The sequence below is a fragment of the Oryctolagus cuniculus genome, chromosome 4 (genome assembly GCF_964237555.1).
Source record: "Oryctolagus cuniculus chromosome 4, mOryCun1.1, whole genome shotgun sequence".
Taxonomy (NCBI): Eukaryota; Metazoa; Chordata; class Mammalia; order Lagomorpha; family Leporidae; genus Oryctolagus; species Oryctolagus cuniculus.
Window position 1 is genome coordinate 126,157,905 of NC_091435.1, and position 17,281 is coordinate 126,175,185.

Here is a 17,281-nt window from a genome sequence, read left to right on the forward strand (position 1 = left end):
CCAGCAGCAAACCCGGGGAGGGCCGAGCAGACAGAAAGAACAGCGCAGGGTCTTGTGTTGCTCCTCCACGAAGAGGGGGAGCGACAGGAGAGAACTATGATTATGCTGTGCAGTATGAATAAGGCTCCACACCATTTATCATTGAATCTCTCGCACCATCTGATCTTGGGCAGTAGCATCGATCATCTATTACATGGCTTATTACTTTTGCTTTACTTCTTTTTTCAACTTATAACAAAGCAAACAATTTATATTAACCTGAGTATAGATTCAATATGAATCTCAAATATACATTCTGAAGATGGAACTGCACAAAACAACTCTAAAAACTACTGAGCACAAAGTTTGCATGACCTCTTTGTGCTTCTAAGTAAACATAATGTACTGACAACTCAAAATCCTTTTGTCACAAATCTATGTTTTCAGTAAGTAGAAGAAAATTAAGTGCATATTCACTTTTCCAAGGGACATTTTTAACTACTGCTCTCAGAAGTATTCATTTTCTCTCAACTTGCAAATTGCTCTATTTGTGAAAAATTATTCTAGGCTATATACTGAAGCAGCATTTAATATAGATAGGTTAGCAGACTTCAGTATCATTAATCTCCTGATTTTCTTTTATTGGCCAAAAAGTATTTTCATTCAACAAATTTTAATTGCTCGCCAATTGGATATAAAACCTTATGGTATACCAGATAGAAATTATGGAAGAACAAGATGGATCACAGATGGACCTTGTTCTGAAAATGCTCAATTCTAGTAAGGACCACAATTAAGATATTCAAAACAGTATGACAAGAAAGAAACCTGTTATTTGAAATATTATAAATAAAACTTTCTATCCTTCTTATTCACTGGGTATCTTTTTTATAGTGAGTAAGCAGCTGTTGTCTAAATGGGTATTCATAGCTTTCCTTTCCCATATTTGAAGATAAGAAAGCTTTGTTCTTAAAATTAGCTGCTTAAATATGAAGCAGTGATGGGAACACAGACATACACAGAGCAGATAGTCATAAACTATAGATATATAGGCAAGTGCCTCTGAAGCCAATTAAGTGGAAAATTAATAGCAATGCTTTGCCAACTTTCTAGAGTAAATTATTCAGCCTTAAAGATTTACTAATGTTCTAGTGCTTTTAAGCAAATTATTTACATAGAAAGGAATTTGTTATGTTTTATGATTTTCTCTTATTTAGAAATGATTTTATATGCTGTGGAATGTGTAAAGTATCATTATACATTTTGAGTGTAATTATAAGCTCATCGTTCCAGCCAATTCTTCCAGACAGAACCATAAACAGTCTAGTACTCTGGGAGACAAAGATGTGTATGCTTGATTAATGTTTGGCCTGCATGGCACCGGGAATCCAAACAATTGGAATCATACCTCAGGAAATGTTTCAAGGCCATGTCGAAGCACCATCCGAAGACACACGAATGCCAGCCAAGACACAGTTGCATTCAGTATGAATGTTGTTAATGAAGGAAGCAGCTGAGTTTAAATAGCAATCAGAGGGCAGAATGCAAAGCAGGAAAAGGTTGACTGCATCAAGAGCAGAAGACCCAGCAAGCAGCACGAGCTAACACGAGTGAGCCTCTAGTTTTGCCCCTTTCTTCCTTTGTTTCTGTCTGGTTCCTTCTCAGGCTCCCCTCCTCCAAATGGGCCCCCTTCTTTATGACTTTTGTTCTAGCTGACTTAAGAGAAGCATATTCATGGTTTGCTCAGTTAACCTGCCATGCTTACCTGCTACTTTTTTTTCTTTTGTTCTAGAAGATAAATCCATATTTTTAGATTTTAAAATTATGTATTTATATTTATTTGAAAAGCAGAGAAACATAGATAGAGATCTTACATCCAGTGGTTCACTCGCCCAGAGGCCCAGAACAGCCAAGGATAGACCAGGCCAAACATAAGAGCTTGGAACCCGATCCAGGTCTACTATGTGGGTGGCAGGGACCCAATTACTTGAACCACATCCTGCTGTCTTTCAGGTGTGCATTACCAGGAAGCTGAAATTGGAAGCAGGGCCTGGGCTTGAGCACAGGCACCCTGATATGGGATGTAAGTGTCCCACGCAGGTGTCCTAAGTACTATGCCAAAATGCTCAGCCCCTATTTTGCCCTGATGTAGCTCAGACATATTTTCAAGTGCTCAGAGATTTGTAGCAAAGGAAAGAAGTGCTCATAATTCTATTCATGCTTATCCTTGATTAAATGTCTACTGAGATACCCACAATCTGAGGAAACAAAAATACAAAAATAAAAATATAAAATTATTTTATGACTCAGCTAAGCTATTGATTTGAAAACAGAAGAAAGCACTTAAGTTAGTTTTCTCAAAAAAAAAAAAAAAAAAATAGAGAGAGGTGCAGATGGAGGAAACTAAAAGGTGCACGGTCACCAGTAGGCATGTTGTTGATGTGCAGGTGCACAACACGCTCGTCAACCGCATGGGTAACAAATACAGCTCCTCTTTGGAGCAGAGTTAGGAAGGAGTAAGAAATACATGAGTACGTGTCAGTAAAGCTTGTTAGATGAGGCAGCCTTTTCCAATCAAATGCTCTTTGACTAAGATTTTCTTAGCAAATGAAGAGTTTTGGAACCCAGCAAGTAGAAAAACTTCAGAATCAACAGTTGGGTCAATCTTTGCTATTTAATTGATGATAACAAAGACTTATTTAATGACTGATTTTAGAAAGTTATGTTAGCGGGGGGACAGTGCCCTGGCTCACTTGGTTAATCCTCCACCTGTGGTGCTGGCATCCCATAAAGGTGCCAGGTTCTAGTCCCAGTTGCTCCTCTTCCAGTCCAGCTCTCAGCTGTGGCCTGGGAGTGCAGTGGAGGATGGCCCAAGTGCTTGGGCCCTGCACCTGCATGGGAGACCAGGAGGAAGCTCCTGGATCCTGGCTTCGGATCAGCATAGTGCTGGCCAAACTGGCCATCTGGGGAGTGAACCAACGGAAAAAGGAAGAACTTTCTCTCTGTCTCTCTCTCTCTCACTGTCTCTCTGCTGTCACTGTCAAATAAATAAAAAATAAAAAAGATATATTTTTTTTAAAAAAGAAAGTTATGTTATCTATGTTTTAATATTTAAGTTATTGAGTTAAGTTATAATTTGTCTTTTTTTAAATATTTATTTTATTTATTTGAAATACAGAGTTACAGAGAGAGGTAGAGACAAGAGAGAGAGGTCTTCCATCGCTGGTTCACTCCCCAGATGGCCACAATGGCCGGAGCTGCGCACATCTGAAGCCTGGAGCCAGGAGCTTCTTCCGGTCTCCCATGCAGGTGCAGGGGCCCAAAAACCTGGACCACCTTCTACTGCTTTTCCAGGCCATAGCAGAGAGCTGAATTGGAAGAAGAGCATCCAGGACTCAAACTGGTGCCCCTATGGGATGCTGGCACTTCAGGCCAGGGCTTTAACCCACTGCATCACAGTGCCAGCCCCATGATTTCTCTTAATTAATTGGAGGTCATGTTTACTCAGAGGATCATTACCCACTTTATATTAGCATATTTTACTGTAATTTTTAGAAGATCATCATATGATTCCCCAAGAGCTGGTTGTTCAAAGCACAGTTTATTTGTTTAGTTTGTTATTAACTTAAAAAATTATGGGAGCTTATGTCTTAGGTATTGGGAATACAATAATAAGCAAGAAAAACAAGTTTCTTCCTTATAGGGAGGGAGTGAGAATTAAATTACAATTGATTCTATAAAGAGAAATCCATAAAGAATATTTAATTCTGTTTGAGTTCTCAGAGAGGGACCTTGACGTTTCAGCAGGGGTTGCAATAAGATGCAACTAAAACTATTTTAAGCTAACAGATGGAGGGGGTCAGATTTACAATTTAGAAAGTTTTTGTTGGGGCTTGCACTGTGGCACAGGGTTAACCTGCCATTTGGAACAGTGGCATCCGATATCAGAGTGCCAGTTCAAGTCCAGAATGTTCTGCTTCCGATCTAGCTCCCTGCAAATGCACCTGGAGGCAGTGGATGATGAATCAGATACTTAAGTTCCTGCCACCCACCTGGGAGACATAGATGGAGTTCCTGGCACCTGGCTTCAGCAGATGAAAAAATGTCTGTAACTCTGTCTCTATTGCTCTGCTTTTCAAATAAGTATGTAAATGAGTATTTTGTTAATTTTTTTATTTGACAGGTAGAGTTATAGACAGTGAGAGACAGAGAGAAAGCCTTTCTTCTGTTGATTCACTCCCCAAATGGCCGCCATGGCCAGCGCTGCGCCAATCTGAAGCCAGGAGCCAGGTGCTTCCTCCTGGTCTCCCTTGCAGGTGCAGGGGCCCAAGCACTTGGGCCATCCTCCACTGCACTCCCTGTAAATGAGTATATTTAAAGAAATTTTCTGGGGGCCAGCACTGTGTCATAGAGGGTTAAGAGTATACCTACAGTGCTGGCATCCCATATGGGTACCGGTTCAGGTCCCGGCTGTTTGTTAATATTCCTGGGAAGGCAGTGGAAGATGGCTGAAGTCCTGAAGTCCTTGGGCCCCTACTACTGCATGGGAGACCCAGAAGCAGCTCCTGACTCCCAGCTTCAGCCTGGCTCAGCCCCTGCCATTGCGGCCACTTGGGGAGTGAACCAGAGAATGGACAATCTCTCGTCTCCTCTCTCTGTCTCTGCCTTTCAAATAGATAAATAAATCTTTTTAAAAAAGAGAATCTTGCTGGATGCAATGTAGGTAATAACACTGGGGAAAAGAAGTGGGGAGGCAGGAAGATCTCTTGTAGTGGTTTAGACCCTTTTGTTAACATACTAGGATATTGCCAACAGTTGAGAAAACTGGAAGAGATTCAAAAAATCCAAGAACAGAGCTAAACAAAAGAAAACAAAACAAAAACTTTGGTAAGTTATTAGACATGAGGTGTTAAGAAAAAGAATACAAGAATAATATTCATATTATGGTCAACTGAAAAGACAGCCAATCAAGAATATTCAGTAAGTAGATGAATCTGTAATCTGAGAACAAAAAACACAGACAACAGGGTGGCCAGGATAGGATGTTGTGGTAGGGTACCAGGTAGTTCTGTCTAAGACAGGAATTAGAAAGCAACACAAGTGCTTTTGGTGATTGATAATAAGAAAGCAAGTAAGCAAGAGTTCCCTAGGCTTTATAGCCAGCTTTTAACTTTTGTTGATCTCTAAGAAAAAAAAAAAACTTCATAAAAGAATTGGCTTATATGATGCATTGAAATTTTAAAAACCTTCATGAAAGAATTGGCTTATATGATGTATTTAAATCTGAACTATTTTAAAAGTAATTTATAAAATTATGAGTACTTAACCCAATTATGTGAATACTATAAAGCAGGATACAAATTATAACAAAAAGCACATATTACTTACTTTTCTCCATGTCTCACTTATTTAAACATAATTTAAAACAATGTATATTGTTAGACTTAGATAGATTTAGATAATTTGATTCTAACCAAAATTCTATGGAGAAAGTCACCAAAAATTTACTCAAAATAATTTGTAGTCGCCACTAATTTAGGACCAAGGGAATTCTGTAATAACTATATGTAAGTAGTTCATGGAATAATGAATTTGAGAAATGAAGACAAGTCCTGAAGTAGTTATTCTAAATTATCCTAATTAAAAACTTTCCTAGACCAACTGAGCAAATTAGAGAAAGTATACTATAAAGTAAGGTAACTTAATTTATGTCATTTACAATTGGCCTTCCTCCACATTTTACTTTAACTCATCAGTTTGTTAATGATTTTGCAGTGTTTATCTTTGACTCATTTTTGTCTTTGGAGTTCTAGATACACTGAGGGGGATGATATTTTGAGATACATCTTACAGATTTCAAAATTTCTGCATAACTTTTGCTCTTCTATAAACTCAGTCATAATGATTTATTATCTCAGAGAAAGAGTGATGCAACAACAGGCAGCAGTAAATCTAGGGGCTGTTAGATTTCAAAAGCCTGTATCTCGAGAGAGTATAGAGAAGACTCAGAACATAAGAAGGTATTTGAATGGACATATGGCTAGTCAAGGGGCATAGGTTTCCATCTGGAGACTAGATTAAGTGTCTCTTGGCTGGGAAAGAAGATGAGTCAAAAGGGAAGCAAAGAAAGTTGAGATATTGATGGATCTCTGAGAAAGTTCCCTGTTCCCTCCTCTCCATCATTCAACCTACCAAGCCCAAACCAGGACCAAGTCCCAAGGCAAGGTCTAAACCGCAGAGCAGAGATCCTTTTTCCTAAACTCTAGGTATCAAAAGCTATGCATCATTAATAAGACCACAAAAGGCCTGTGTTGTGACTCAGTGGTTTAAGCTGCCACTTGCGATGCCCTCAATCCACATCTGTGCAACAGCTGAAGTACTGGCTCTTCTGTTTCTATGTCAGCTTCCTGCTAATGTGCCTGAGAAGATGGCCCCAGTACTTGGGTTCCTGCCACCACATGGGAGACCCAGATGGATTATTTTGTCCTAGTCTAGCTGTGTCTGTTCTGGTGGGTAATTGAGGAGTAAACCAGTGGACAAAAGATGTCTCTCTCTCTCAAATAAATTAATAAATTTTTTAAAAAATGAGATAATGACTTTGTAGATTCCCAGACAGATCTAGTGATTTCAAATCGTCAAAAAGAAGACAGGAAAGCCAATGCAGAAAGAGATTTTGGGAAAAGGAAGACTAATTTCCTTAGACCTGGGAATCCTGAGGTCTATGTTGACTTCCTCAGAAGGGGTATCAAATGGGGCATCACAATGTTAGCTTATGCATGACTACTTCAAGGCTGTGATAACAACAAATCCAGTATTCAAGCTCTGTGAAATTTTTTTAAAGATTTAGTTATTTATTTGAAAGTCAGAGTTACACTGAGAGAGAAGGAGAGGCAAAGAGAGAGAAGTATTTCACCCGCTGGTTCACTCACCAGTTGGCTGCAATGGCAGGAGCTGCGACGATCCAAAGCCAAGAGCCAGGAGCTTCTTTCGGGTCTCCCACGTGGGTGCAGGGGTCCGATCACTTGGGCCATCCTCTACTACTTTCCAAGGCCATACCAGAGAGCTGGATCTGAAGTGGAGCAACCAGGACCCGAACCGATATCCATATGGGATGCTGGCACTGCAAGCAGCGGCTTTACCAACTATGCCACAGCACCGGCACCTCTGTGAATTTTTCTCAGGAAAAAAATGCAGTGAAAATTTAGCAATTCCATAATTAAAATATGTTTTATCTTCTGTAGTTTTCTTGACATAAAAATCACTTGTATAATCTTTCTATCACCTAGAAGTGTTTATACCTGAATCATTTTTTCTTAAGATGATTGCTCTAAGGAATTCATAGATACCTGTACCTTGACAGATTTCTTGAATACCAGAACCATTACAACTGAATCATAATTTTTTGAAAGAAGACAGTTTTTAAATAGCATATTTTTCAAATGGACTAAAATGTGAGTTCACAGAAATTAGATAATAATCTGTTAAATAATGACAGTATTTTCAATGTTGTGTTGGTAGCTCTCATAAATATGATAAGGTAAGTAAAAGAAACAGTGCAATAATATTCAGAAATTCAGTTGGCAATATTTTTAACTCAAAATCTAAAAGAATCTATAATTAAATTATGAATTTTGCAACATAAATTGTATTTCTAGTACCAACAACAAATGCTTAGAAAGTTAAATTTTAAAAACATTATTTTTATAATTGCAAAAAAATCTATCTTTTGGAATAAATGTCAAAACTGATGTGTCAAAGAAGGAGGTACCTTTCTCTGAAGGGAGGAGAGAACATTCACTTTGATTACTGCCTTGTCTAAATAAGATCGGAGTTGGCGAACTCAAGAGGCTTCCGTAGCCTTGGCGGCTCACGACAAAAGCCTAGGGTGATTACTGACATCATAAATAAGAGCGTCAATTGCTAAATCAACAACAAGAGTCACTGTGCACTTACTCCTTATGTAGGATCTCTGTCCTTAATGTGTTGTACTATGTGAATTAACAGTATAACTGGTACTCAAACAGTACTTTACACTTTGTGTTTCTGTGAAAACTGTTGAAATCTCTACTTAGTATATACTAAATTGATCTTCTGTATATGAAGATAATTGAAAATTAATCTTGATGAAGAATGGAATGGGAGAGGGTGTGGGAGATGGAATGGTTGTGGGAGGAAGGGTGGTTATTAGGGGGTGGGGGAGCTGCTATAATCCAAAAGTTGTACTTTGGAAATTTATATGTATTAAATAAAAGTTAAAAAAAAAAAAACCCTTACGTGTAAGACCTCTATGCTGAGAACCACAATTATCATTGAGATACTTTAACAAGTTCTAAATAAATGAGGTGGAGGCTATACCATCTTAATGAAGTAGAAGTTCCAATACTGTAAAAAGAGTTCATTTATCCCTAGAGTGATTTATAGATTTGTTGCAATGCCAATGAAAGTCTGAAGAGGATGTGTATTTAAACTGGTAGGATGATTATAAAATTTATTCAGAGATGTAAAAGACCAAGAGAAGCCAAGGCATTTTTGAAGAAGAAAGAAGCAAGTGTCCTAGATCTCAGAAAACTGGGTTTTTCTACTTCCCAAATTCACTCTGTAGTGCCTGTAAGATTTTCCCCCTTATGCTGAAATAATTGTCTCTGCCCCTGAATTTGCAAATTCTGTCTTTTTGAAGAGAACGTCAAGGTCACAGGTGTCCTAAGAATTGATGTCACTTGCTGCTGCAATATTGCTTACTGGGAGACGTCCTTATACACAGTGATTGTGCAGCCAACCCAAGGCCATCTGAGGACTTGTGACTCTTCCACTAGTTGCCACACATGTTTGGATTCCTATCTTTACACGCACAGTCAATCTTCAGTATCTGTTCCAAAAAATGCTTCTCTATTGTAGATTGTTTCCAAGCAAAACTGGCTGACTGTGCCATGCTATTGCTTCATAATTTTTTCTTGCTTCTTGTTAAGTTGATTCAGTGTTACTATGAATTGTTTTCTGAAACTCCATCCTTGCCCTCAGAGTCGTATGTGAAATCCAAAAGTATCTGATCGTCTTGAGGAAGCTTATATCAGCGATTACACTGGCATAAGATAGGGACAGTTCCAAGTGTGAATCTGAGTTCAATTTTAATTATTGTGATACATTTTGCATTCATTTTTTGAAACTCTCTTTCTTTTAGTATTGTATTTTCATTTTACTTTCTTACTCAAAGCAAATGAATTGTGTGGCAATATCTTTACAAGATATTATTGTACAGTGGATACTCAAGTGACATTAAACGTGGGTACAAGGGTAACCAATGAGGTGGCATTCCACCTGGTGACCTACCAGAGATTCAAGAGGGAAGAGGAAACCAGAAGGAAAACTAATGGCTATATCAGAATTAGAGGGTTATGGCAATTTTGAATACAGTAGAGTGTCTGTCTAGGTTTTCTGGGTGGAGATGGCGGGTGATATGAAAGGAAGGATGATGGTAACCAGTGAAAAGGACTGTCAACTATATAAAAAATTTTTCAAAAAAATTATCACCATTTATGAACTAAAATCATTCATCTAATTGTATATTTGACACCTATAAGGAGATATTTTACCCACTTATGGTTCCAAGAAGGGTTGCCACCATGAAGCAAGACAGAGCATGGACCAGCCTTAGGGATCTGTGCAGAACTCCAGGCCTTGAGTCACCTGTGGAAAGCCACGATATCAGCAGCAAGGGCAGGACTAGTCAAGACATTTGCTCCGCAGGATTGTGGACTTCCCTGGGTAAGGCAGGAAATGTCAACCCCTATTTTTACTCCTGGCCACTATGATCTAAGAAATGGAGACTGCCTAAGAATCGAAGCACTCTCTTGAAAAAAAGTAACCATGTTCTTCCACTTTTCTTTTATCCATCTTTCATTGTCATTTTCGATCTTCTTAGGTAATGTTTCTTATAGTTAAAGCATTTTTCTGCTTCTTTACTCCCTGTTTATTCACATCAGTCAAGGAATCATCATAAAAACCTAATTCTAAGCAACAGCCTTACGTTGACAGTTGGAATTCATTCCATCTGGGGCTAACCCTTACTTGTATTTCTTCTGTTTAATTTCATTCCTCGGCCAAGTCATGTAATTCAAGGCCCTTAGAGTCATCCTACCTCCTCTATCTGCTCCACTCTTTGCATTTCCCACACTACATGATCCATCTGCCCTCTGGCTGGGGTGGACTCAACTCTCTGTCTCTCACTGCCTCTCTGCAGCATGAAGCCATTCTCCTTTCTAGTCTGTCCTCTGGCAGCCATGAGAATTATGTTTACAGAACAGAAATCATGTAATGTTATATCCTTAATTTAAAAATTGATTATGATTGGAAAAAGAATGCAACTAAAGTTCTTAAGCTTGGGCCAGAAAAATACATATGGATGGCTTTCATGGAGCTCAGGGAATTATCTGGAATTATACTAAAAAGGTCATGTATGAACATTAAGTATGTTTTTTGTAAGAAGAGTATCAGTAGATTTCAACACATTCTCAAAAATCTGTGCTATAAAATGTTCCACTACCATTCCACAAAATACAAAACTTCCTAAAGTCACCATTGCAGCAGGCAAAGATCTTCATGACGCGCTCCAGCACAGCAGCATAGTTCAATGGTGGAGCAAGTTGTAAGGGATGCTAATGCTATAATGAAAATGAGGAGTCACTTCTGGTTTGATTAGCTGGCTGGCTGATTGTGGAAATACATTATCATCTATTTGCTCCATCTTATAAATAGGGTAACATTTCTATTCTTCTAGGACTTTTTTGAATATTGAATTTAATAGCAACAGAATGTGATTTAAAAAATACATTCGTGAAATTGTAGGATTTTACTATGATTAAGCTTTGTCTATACTATGGATGAAGTACCATCACCTTCTCTAGTAATGAATCCTTCCTTTATTATCTGGTTTTATTCTTTTAAAAAAATATTTATTTATTTATTTACTTTAAAGGCAGAGTTATAGAGATGAAGAGAGAGAGAGAGAGAGGAGAGAGAAAGAGAGAAAGAGAAAGAGAAAGAGAGAGGCCTTCCATCTGCTGGTTCATTCCCCAGATGGCAGCAACCACTGGAGCTGCGCTGATCCAAAGCCAGGAGCCAGGAGCTTCCTCTGGGTCTCCCATGTGGGTACAGGGCCATTTTCCACTGCTCCCAGGCCATAGCAGAGAGATGGATTGGAAGTGGAGCAACTGGGACTTGAACTGGCACCCACATGGGATGCCAGCACTGCAGGTGGCAGCTTTACCCACTACCCCACAGTGCCAGACCCTGGGGTTATTCTTGTTTCATGTTATAAAGAAACCACAAGACATTGCTTAAAGGGACTATTCATTAAAGAAGAATATGCGGCCAGCACCGCGGCTCACTAGGCTAATCCTCCGCCTAGCAGCGCCGGCACACTGGGTTCTAGTCCCGGTCGGGGTGCCGGAGTCTGTCCCGGTTGCCCCTCTTCCAGGCCAGCTCTCTGCTGTGGCCCGGGAAGGCAGTGGAGGATGGCCCAAGTGCTTGGGCCCTGCACCCCATGGGAGACCAGGAGAAGCACCTGGCTCCTGCCTTCAGATGGGCACAGTGCGCCAGCTGCAGTGCGCTGGCGGCGGCGGCCATTGGAGGGTGAACCAACGGCAAAGGAAGACCTTTCTCTCTGTCTCTCTCACCGTCCACTCTGCCTGTCAAAAAAAAAAAAAAAAAAAAAAAAAAAAAAAAAAAAAAAAGAAGAAGAAGAAGAATATGCCTCTTGTAGCTGGAGAAGTTTGTAGGTAGAATGGACTTCAGATATAATTTATATTACTGTGCCTATAATTTTTATTATATTCTCAGCCCTGCACTTTCCTATGTTTTGGCTTCTTCTCTAGACTGGCTTTCTTCATGATGACACAGTGGGACTGTGATGATACTGATGGGGCTGACTTAAGTCACTTGCCCACACCTAAACCAACTTCTGTTGCTTAGATCACATCTTCAGTTTTAAGCGTCTCCTTCATCCCATGGAAAATTTAGGACCATAGTGAGGAGTAAACATTTAAAATATTTATAGACTGGGATGACATGAACAACAGTAATCGGAACATTTATCAATAAAACTCCAGTTGTGAAAAAGCAGCATGTCTGGACTGGTGCTACTGGCTGAGCCCTCATCCTGCCTGGGGGAAGGTTGGAAGAAGGAATGCTTTGTAAAGGAGATGGCTGCTGGGGTTCACCAAGCATACCTGACCAAGAATGAGCTTATCTTCATCACTCTTCAGGATTCAACTGTGCCACCTGCAAAGGAACTTCACCGTGAAAACATGCAATGTAAAAAGAGAGAAGACAAGGTGGCTATTAAGTGGTTTTTTGTTCTCTCAAAATAAATCACTGGAGAGAACAAAAATCTACTATGTATTTGACTCCAAAAATATTGCTACAAAAATTCTGCTTTAAAACTCTCAGTTAGTAATTTATAGTACTCATGTACACAGAAACACATGGAAATGCATTAATTGATCTTAAATTTTTCCAAGTCATTTTCAAAAGTTGAGCAATATTTTGTCCAAGATGATTTTTTCCAAATCAACTTCTGTTCCATAGTAGGAAGAGCAATTAACAAACACCATTTGCTGTTCGTTAGTTTCATTGTGTATTAGATTATTCACAAATCACTTCTAAAATCCAAGCAAGAAATCCAAAGTATATTTCAGAACAAAGCCTCACATTATACCTTCTTAGAAACATAACTGGATGGCTTTGTTTCTGCTTTGCCTTCAATATCTTGTTTTCCTCAGCTACAAGTCTGGAAGTTCTCCAGACACCAGCAGGGTGGGGGAGTTGTAACATGGGCTTGGCACGTGAACCTCACCACAAATTCTTCAAGAGTATGTCAAAGTAATAATGTAAGTGTGCTGAAATGTGGGGGTGGAGGGAAATGGCAACTGCTCTTTAATCTTATGTAGTATTTTCTTTTGAAAAATCAAATTAGAAAGACAATGTCCATCCAGATTACTGGTTTAGAAATTGGGTTAGCATGAAAATACAAAGGAGCACTGACCCATCCAGAGGGGTGGAGTAAGTCTGTTACTGTTTTATTTGTATCCAAAGGATTTAATTACTCAGGAGGAGTTAGATGAGAATGAGTTTAGATTATTGCATTAAATACATTATGTGATAAATGATGAATATATCATTTTATCATTTTGCACACTCACTCATTCAGTCATTTCATTCAAGAAATATTTATTGAAGACCTTAGGAGTCAGGCAGTGTTCTCATTCCTATGATAAAGAATCTAAGCAAATACTTAAACTTTGCCCTCTTGGAGTTTATAAAAAAATATCTCAAATGCATGCAAACTCTCTCAGGTATGATAAGTGAGATGAGAAAATGTCCACAGAGTTAAAGAACAGAGGGAGCGATGCAATGGCAAGCAGACTTCAAGTTTGAGAAGAATCTTACCCTCAGCTATCAGAGCTACAGCTCCAGGCCACAAGAAGAGAGGGCAAGCTCAGTCCCTACAGATAAACTTCCCAACCACCCCAGGACACTTGTAGGACAGGTAATTTAATCTCCAGTCCAGAGATGGGAACATTGGAGTCAGAGAGCTCCTGGTCTTTTGTTCTAGAAAAAAGTGCAAGAACTTTGCAAGCTTGCTTTTAAATTAAAATGTTGTTTCCAAGTGAAATTTTATGTGGGATCTTAATCCTTTTAATTAATAAATACAGAAGCACTTGCTGTAAGTGATCACAAAGAATTTTTGTAGGTCTGATCCATATCTCACCCCGCATCTCACCTACTGTAGATCACTGTCCTGAGGAAGCTGGCTGTGTGGGATCCAAAGCTTCCTCTCACACCTGCATTACTCCATATGCATATCTCTCTCTCTGAATGGTGGAAATGAGGAGTGAGAGGAGTGGGTCACAAATTGTCTAGAAGGAAATAAATAAAGAAGATGGTAAAGTATGACAAAATCAATCATCTCCATTTGATTCTGGACTTGAAAAAACTTTTTAGTTTTCCCAAGATCCAATTCAAGGTTTGCTTATTTTTGATAGGGAGGGATCTTAGATATCTGTTCCTCTATAAACAATTACCCCAAGCACTTAGTGACATTTACTAGCTCACAGTTTCTGTGGGTCAGAAATCTGAGTGTGTCTTAGCTGGATCCTCTGGCCTGAGGCCTCTTAGGATGCTATATGTTGTTGTCCAGGTCATTTAGGGTTGCAGAGATCTCAGGGATCAAATGGTTCCGGATCTGCTTCCCAGCTCACTCAAGTATTTGCTGTCAAGGTTCAATTTTTTGTGAGTTGTTGAACTACAGGCCTCAGATTCTTGCTTGGCTGTTGGCCAGCGCTTCCTTGGATACTTGTCATATGGGTCTTTCCACAGGCAGCTCACACCCAAAAACTGGTTTATGTCAAAAAACAGAGCAGAAAAGAGGAAAAGGAGGTCTGAACCTTTGTGCCACCTAATCTCAGAACTGACATCCCATCATGGTGGCTTATTCCACTTGTTAGAAGGGAATCCCTGCACAAAACCCACACTCAGGAAGATGGGGTTATATAACTGCATGAGTACCAGGAGGCAAGAATTATTGAAGGATATTTTAGAGGCTGCCTGCAACAGGAAGCAAACAAAAAGTGGGAGTTGCATAAGTTCACTGAATGCTTAATATATTTAATCTATGAAATATACCTTTGGTCTTTTTAAATTTTTTTAATATTTTATTTATTTCAGGGGCAGAGATGCATATGTACACAAAATCAGGAGAGAGAGAGAAAGTAAGAGAAAGAGAGAGAGAGGGGAAGATAAAGAGAGAGTGAGAGTACTTATATCTGCTATTCACTCCCCAAATGCCCACAAAAGCCAAGGGCCAGGCCAAGGACAAGGCCCAGAAACTCAATGTGGGTCTCTGACACAGGGGACTCCCAAGATGCACATTACTAGGAAGCCAAAGTCAGAAGTGGGACTGGAACTGGAACTCAGGAACTCTAGATATCCAAACATCATCTTAATGATTGCATTAAATGCCCACCCCAGTTTTAGTCTTTTTGCACACATTATTCTTTCTTTATTCACAACAACATAAGAATACACTTGCTGGTGTTCTTGTCATTGGTTTCTTTGAATATGAGCTCCATGCTTTGCAGCCCATTTACTTCTATTCTAACTCCTTTTGAAAATGATTTCACTCAGGATTTTCTTACTCACACAATTACCTGTAATTCTATGTAAACATGATTAGAGACACCAATTACAGATTATTAAAATCCTTCACATCTTTTTCCGGCAATTCCTGTAAAGCTTTAGTAAGTTGCTCTCAAAACCACTTAAAATTTTTGGGGCCATGAAGAAAAAAATGCTTTGGCTGATTTCAATGTTTAACAATCTATATCAATTAGTCTTTCTGATGTTACCTGGAAAAGAATGCAGGAGTTTTTGCATTTGCCTTTAGTCTTCACTAAGCTATAAGCTCCCGGAAGGCCACCACTGCACCCACAGAGTCTGGCACACACCAAGGCTCTGCAAGTCTACGTCAAAAGACTGATGCAGCAGTGGCTCCAAGGACACCAGAGAAATCCCTGCCAATATCGCCATATTTAAAACTTAACAAGTTTTTTAAAAACTTGACAGAAGCCCTATGTGGTAACATACTTCATGGAAGAATTTGAGGATTTATGTACTAGACAATATTTCCAAGGAATTCTGGATACCAGATACCAGTTTTTTTGGCTATTTCAAATGTATCGATTAAGAGATCAGTGATGAATGTCCAGAAATTACTCTAATGAGTGAGATGTGTTCTGTGACTTGAAATGAAATATGAAGGTGTCAAGACTGAAGAGCTTCCATCCTCTTCCAGTAGAAACGTGTAAAAATAACTTTGCTTAAACCGGATTTCCCAATAACAGAGATTTTGAAATGCTAGAATTCAGCAGAAGTAGCCACAGGGAGAGAGGTTTAAGGAACTAAAGGAAATATGGGAACAAATGTGTCAATGTAATACACACCTGACCTTCTGCTGTCTCCCTTCTCTTCTAGCTCATAGCACCGGTGAGGTAGAAGGATGAGATATGGTAGTTTCCCAAGTCTCAGATCTTATTTTCCTTCTCTCAGTTTCGTTTTAGGCATTTCCTCTTTCCTTATTCTAAATTATAGGAATACAAAGAGCTACATTATTGAGCTACCAGAGATGAGCAGCAGAGGCACAGCTTGGTTTTGCCCTCTGGTTACCATCACACTCTTGCTCTTGCTCCTGCCATGACCATCTACCAGGTGTAAAGCTCTATTAGTTATCTAGTTTAGGGATACCACTTCCTTTATATTTTAACAATAACTAAACAGATGCAATATATTGTAGTTACACCTATTCTGTAATGGTTTTTCTGACCTATGCCCAGCTGATATGACTTTCCTCTTGCTACCCCATGTGCCTCTGTTGCAGCATTCACCACATTGGACTGTCTAATTGATTTACCTGTTCTTTTTCCCATTAGGCTGTGAGTCCCAAGGCTGCTGGCATATTAAAAATGTTGAGTGTTGATGATGGAATTCAATGTCTAACACCCCAAAATATGACTGTCAGAAAGTGTAGGCCACCTTTAAATAAATGCCCTTTTGGAATAAGGGTTATTTTGAATGGGTTATTTTAACAGGTTATTTTGAGAAACATTGGATAAAAGAAAAGCTCTGAAAAATTACTTTTTTTAGTAAAAAATTATTTCTGCAAAGGAAATTTCCATTGTAAGGGTGTTTTTCTCTCTGTACTAGGAAGAGAAAGATGATTAAATCAATGGAGACTCTTCTTAATGGTCAAAGTATTGACTTAAATCTGCACAGCAAGTTTTATTTTTGTTTAAGATTCTTGACCTTCCCATCTTGTCTTCATTTTTCATTTCCTCACACTTTTCCTTCTTTTGGAAAATGAGAATATTTATGCTTGATGTCAAAGACTTCTTTTCTGTGGAGCAGTGTGGAAAGTGCAGATGAACAGCAGTGAGTGGAGGCACCATCCATGACTCCCGTAGCTGGAGGCTGGAGGAGACACCAGGTTCTGAGAGCAAGGTGAGCGCAGACTGTGGCAGTCAATGTCACTGGTGATATTGCATGAGGGACAGACTTGCAGGCCACACTGTCTTTGAGTTCAAACAAGAGCCCCAACAGGGAGCAGGGTACCCCCCTAATCTAGTAAAGAAAAATCACATTTCTTTCCTCCCAATCCCCTACAAAGGTTCCCAGCAGCTGGTGGGGATAAGGTACCATTCTGACACAACTAAAGGCTGCAGTAGCTCTCATGCACATGACCAGGGGATTTTAC